The following is a 6,123-nucleotide window of genomic DNA, read 5'->3' as shown; positions in this document are numbered from 1 at the left end:
ATAGTAGTGGCAAAATTGGAGGTTGTGATAAAACATTTTTGAAGGTTGACTATTTTACACAGCATTTCAGTCAATACAGCTGCTCTACTTGCCTTACAAGAAAACCATCATTTCTTACCAGTGAGTGAAGAAGTTCTATTTTTCTGTTTTTTAGAAAGTACTTTTTCAAATCTTACTAATCTGTATTCTGTGAACCCACCACTAATGGCAGGTTTGCTGGAGTGTAAACCACTCTACTTTGCCTTGGGCTGTCTGGTTTGTTCAAGTTAGCCTGGAACAGAAATAGCTGTAGTTTTGGCAGTATCAGTCCTGCTTTACTATAGGGAATACATCACTATTTATCAGTGAGCATTTCCAAATGCAAATGACCCTCCAAATTAGGGATGTCCTGCCTCTTAGAACCACTACTAAATGACCACCTGCATGTGTTCATATTCAAAGCTGGTCTACTCACCCCATATGCATCTCCTCCAGTGTTTTATTCGACAATCTGTTTCAGCTTCGCAAGGGAGCTAGCAAATTATGTATTGCTCATTTTGTCAAAGTCATCATTGATGACAATTCCGGCATCAAGAGGCTCATTTTGTTCTGCAGATGTTTTTTTCAAATGGAAGATAAATCATGCGGTTTTCTTTTTCTCTTTTTCTTTTTCTTTTTCTTTTTCTTTTTCTTTTTCTTTTTCTTTTTCTTTTTCTTTTTCTTTTTCTTTTTCTTTTTCTTTTTCTTTTTCTTTTTTTCTTTTTCTTCTTCTTCTTCTTTTTCTTTTTCTTTTTCTTTTTCTTTTTCTTTTTCTTTTTCTTTTTCTTTTTCTTTTTCTTTTTCTTTTTCTTTTTCTTTTTCTTTTTCTTTTTCTTTTTCTTTTTCTTTTTCTTTTTCTTTTTCTTTTTCTTTTTCTTTTTCTTTTTCTTTTCCCTTTCCCTTTTCCTTTTCCTTTTCCTTTTCCTTTTCCTTTTCCTTTTCCTCTTCCTTTTCCTCTTCCTCTTTCTTTCTTTCTTTCTCTTTCTTTCTTTCTTTCTTTCTTTCTTTCTTTCTTTCTTTCTTTCTTTCTTTCTTTCTTTCTTTCTTTCTTTCTTTCTTTCTTTCTTTCTTTCTTTCTTTCTTTCTTTCTTTCTTTCTTTCTTTCTCTCTCTCTCTCTCTTTCTCTCTTTCTCTCTTTCTCTCTTTCTCTCTTTCTCTCTTTCTCTCTTTCTCTCTTTCTTTCTCTCTCTCTCTCTCTTTCTCTCTCTCTTTCTCTCTCTCTTTCTCTCTTTCTCTCTTTTTCTTTTTATTTCTCTTCCTTTTCTCTTTCTTTCTCTTTTTTTTCTCTTTTCTCTTTTCTCTTTTTTTTTTCTCTTTTTTTCTCTTTTCTTTTTTCTCTTTTCTCTTTTCTCTTTTCTCTCTTTTTCTTTTTCTTTCTCTCTTTTTCTTTCTCTATTTATTTTTTCTTTATCCCTTTCTTATGGTGAGGATACATGCTGTGCTGCTAGGAATAGAAGTGGAAACACATAAAAATAAATTAATAGAAAAAATATTTAGTCACAATAGGAAATCCACTGCAAGCCTACAGAGCCCATTAGTATGTTATATTTAGCTCCAGCATAATGGACAGAAAAAAAATAGAAAGTTGTTTATATAGAAGGAATGGTCTCATTCATATTGGATAACACCCCAAATTCCAAAACATGATTTATAGTCTCTGGCCAGCCCACAGCTATTTTGTGACACAGAATTTCCCAAGCTTATACGGTGGCATCTTCATATGAAAAGAACAAGTGACCTTAGAAGCAAGGTGCTGTATGAGGCTCGTTTTACATTCTGTAGAAATGCAGCTTGTCCAAGGGCTATACTTTACATTATGAACGGAACACTCATTGCTGCCAGTCCCTTGAAGCTGGCAGTTAGTGTTCTTAATTTCAGGGCATTGCTTTCACAATAAATTCAATTTTTCAAAACCTCTCATTTTTCATTGATGAATGAGGTGATTATATTTTCCAAGAAAACAAACCTCTCTACGCACTAATCATTTTTAGCAGAAACTGTGAAATTCCCTGAACCCTATTGGAAGGCACATTGTGCTCCACAGAATGTCTTAACTTCTCTGGTGGTCAGTCCCCTCAGATATGTTAGAGACACTTTTTCATCCTTTGAAAAGAAATCATGGTATTCCGCCTCTATAATTGGAAGTGACATATCATGGGAGTCTCAAGGGGTGAGTGTATCAAGAAAATCAGGCTTAAAAAGACTGGTTAAGTCTCACAAAGGACAAATATGCAGCCCATGAACTACAGCTGACTTGAGGGAGTTGTTTGGAGAGGCTCTGCGTACAGGAGTGGGGTTAGGAAAAGAAAAGCACACTCAAAGCTGAATCTGGCAAGGGGTACAAGGAGTAGCAAGAAAGGTTTCTACAGATCCACCAGCTGCAAAAGGAACACAGCAGAATATGGAGGCTCATGGCTCAGTAGGACAGGGTACCTGGGGACAGGGAGGAAGATGAGGCACTCAGTGTCTCCTTCCCTCTGTCATTACTGAAAGACTGGCCTTCAGCAATCCCAGGTCCATGACACCAGAGAGAATGGCTGGAGCAAGGAAGACTTACCCTTATGGCAGGGGGCTCAGTTTAGGGAACATTCAAACAAACTGTACATATACACTTCCATGGGCTCTGCCTGATGGGTCCACAGAAATATAAGAAAAATCTTTTCACTACAAGAATAATCAAACACCAAATGAAGTTACACAGTGAAGCTTAGGAGTCTACATTCCTGGAGATATTAAAAACTCAACTGGGCACAGCCCTGATAAGCCTGCTCTACTTGACCTTAGTTTGAGCAGGGAGTTGGACTAGATGATCTCTAGAGGTGCCTTCCCATCTCGACCATTCTGTAATTCTATGTGATTCTGTATGAGGGTTTGAGGCAGAAATAACTGTGTTTTAAAAAGTACTTATATTCCTTCATTAATACAGGTGTTGTATTTATTATTATTATTATTATTATTATTATTATTATTATTATTATTATTATTATTATTATTATTATTACATATTTAGGAATATAACACTTCAAATACAAGTGACACTACTACAGAAAAATGTTTATCCAAAAGGACAGTTTACCAATAAAACCCATATATCAGTCAAGTGTAATTTTTTAAAATCATGTTCAATATTGAGTACTTCTGGAAAATGTAGCAATGTAATTTAAAAACTTCATTTCCACTTTTTTTTTTAATAATCTCTCTTAAAGAAACCCAAAGAAGCAATATAATCTGGTAATTTAAGTGCACATAGGATATTCTGAAAATCAAAGCATTCTGATAAAAATTGTCATCATCTAAATTTGTGACAGTCACACCAAATAGCAGACCCATGCAAATGTATTTGATAGAAAAAAAGAATAACTTCCAGTTGCTCTTAAATGGGGAAAATTTTAATCTGTTTTTCAAAGCTAGAAAACCCAGTATTGAAAATGCCCACTGCACAGCATTTTACACAATTCTGTTAACAGCTTTTTGACATATCTGGTTCTTTCTGTTGAAGCTTCAGTGTTATATTTTAGATTAATACTAAAAGAAAATGATCAATATGTACTTAGTAAATTTTCTATCCAGAACAGCCTTACAGGACAGAGAACATGAGAATCTTGACCTCATAGCAATTTAGAAATGACAGCCAGGATCAACTAAGTTACCTCTATGCTAGTTTAAGAGCAGAGGCTAAAAAGAACCTGTGATGAAATATTAGACAACTTGTAAGAAATTCACAAAAACAGATGCTCATGTATGTCCTTTTGGAAGGATGTCCATTTTCCTTTGAAGCACACTGTAACTAATTTGTAGAAGACACCAGATAATGTCACACATAAAGGCAGCCATGTCATGTTTCAGACTGTGCAGAACTGAAATGCTATGAAGCAAATATGGAGCAAGAAAAGGCTGTTTCAAATAGTGGTCAGACACCACAAGTAATAATTGATAAATCTGTTTCAATGGCTGCCCAAATGTCAAAGAAAAATTTAATGTAAATCTGCAGAATTCCCAAAGGACTGCGAAGAAATGCAGAGAATTTTTAGCATCTTGGAAATCTGGAGATTCACTGGATATCACTGCGGTGACCACCCCAAATAATGGGCAATTCTCCCATTTTACCATCCCAACTAATTGGCTTTAAGATAATGGAATATACATGACTTTTCATGAATTGGTGGAATATGCCAAAGATTGTGAACTTTTCCATACTGCAACATCATTCCACTGCTGCTAGACAAATGGCAAAGTCTGAGTGAGTCACTGTTGACATTGCTAAGATTTTAGTAGAGAAAGTTAAGAAACAAAGAAATCATTCTTTAATGGAGAAATAGTTCCATGGAATCTTAATCTTCATCTCAAAAACACCCAATTATTTGAGCACCATCAGCAAGTGAAGTACTAAATTATGTGGTGGTTGAAAAAAAAATGGACAAAAAATGAGACACCTTTGCCTAAGCCAACCTTATGACTGCAAAAACGGCAAATTTCCTCAAACACTTTCTCATTATAAAATCTCCACATGAAAACAAGCTACCTGTGCTGAACTGATGTGCCTCATTCAGATAATACAGAGTGAATAGACTAATATTTCATAAAACCTTTGAATACATTTACTCACTGTGAGTGCAACACCACAAATATGGACATCCAGGATGATGAACTATCTGTTCCATTGAGATTTGATGAAGAAGACTGGAAAAGAACAACATTTGACAAGCAGCTGAGTTATGCAGGAACAGTTAATTAGAACAACTTATCTCCAAAAGAACCCAAGTGCAAAGCAGACTCCTCAGGCTGGAGTGTCAGTAGAGCTCTGTTTTCTTCACAGAAGCCACAAAATATACTCACTTCATATAAATATTTAGGGACAAATAGCACTTTATTTCCCAATCATTCGCTTAACAAGGCCTGATAAAATCAAAATATATTGCTAAAACTTGGGCTACTGTTCTAGCTTTTATATATGGATTTTTAAAATATTGCTTTTTATGTGAGTCACTGTAAAGGTTTAGGCAGAAAGAGATACAAATAGAGTTGGAAACCCAAAAGTATATAAAAAAAAACAAGCTACAGACTTGTCAGCAAATACAACCTTGGAGATCTGACATCTGAAAAATTTTTAAAAAACTCATTTCAGTTAAGTTTTATTTTAACAATTATATTTCTTTCTATTTGTAAGCCAGTTAAGTTTTATTCATCTCCTACAGCCTTTTGTCACTTTTTTTTTTGTGTGTGTGTGTGCGTGTGCGTGTGTGTGTGTGTGTGGCCCTGTTTTATTCCCTTCCCTTACAATGTATTTTACATACTGATTTTCAGGCACAGTTTACTGTTTCCTGCAAAGAGCAGACCTCGTGAAACTAGCAGCTGAAGTTATTGTTAGCACACAAATAGACTACGATCATAAAGTCCCTGATGATCCAGGGACTATATAACGCTGACTGGCTCCAGCAGTGCCAACAGAAATTTCATCAGCCCGTGCTTGGATTTCAGCCAGTCCATTCCGTCCGCTTCTTCCCACCTGAGACCTGCTTAACTTGACCTTATGACAGCCACAGGCACCCTGCGCTCTTCTCAAGCTGGAATGAATGTTTGGGTGGTTGGACCCCCCAGTTTCCTGCCTGGGGTGATGGTGGGCTGAGCACCTCCAAACCCTTCGGCCCGTGTCCCAAACCTCTGCCCTGGGGTGCTCGGGTGAGGGGTGGACACGGCAGCGCCGCTGAAGAAGAGCTCCCGTGGTGGGCTAATCTCCAGTGCCAGAGTGCTACTGAGCAAGAGGGGTTACTGGAGAACTGTTTCAGATGCTTCACATTCTTCTTCAACTGCACCCTGGCATAACTTAAAAGCAGAGACAAGCCCTTGTATGTGAGGCACAAAAAGCAGAGGGACGACTGCTATGAAGCGCTGAGTATTTCCTAGACTTAAACATGCCCAACCCCATTCATATGGGGAGCAAAGTCACCTACTTACTTTTCTGAATAGCTTCTAATCAGAATGACGTGTAAAAGTGATTTGGCTCTATCTTGTTGCTAATCTGCTTAGCTAAGATCAGGGCTCAATGTATGCTTTTTCCAGCTGGACCCATGCTGTGCTGCAGTGTTCCTGGCTTCTCTTGCATAA

Source organism: Chamaea fasciata, unplaced genomic scaffold (genome assembly GCF_029207755.1).
Source record: "Chamaea fasciata isolate MVZ Bird 193981 ecotype frontalis unplaced genomic scaffold, bChaFas1.0.hap1 SCAF_6, whole genome shotgun sequence".
NCBI classification, from domain to species: domain Eukaryota; kingdom Metazoa; phylum Chordata; class Aves; order Passeriformes; family Sylviidae; genus Chamaea; species Chamaea fasciata.
Note: the sequence above shows the minus strand (reverse complement) of the source record.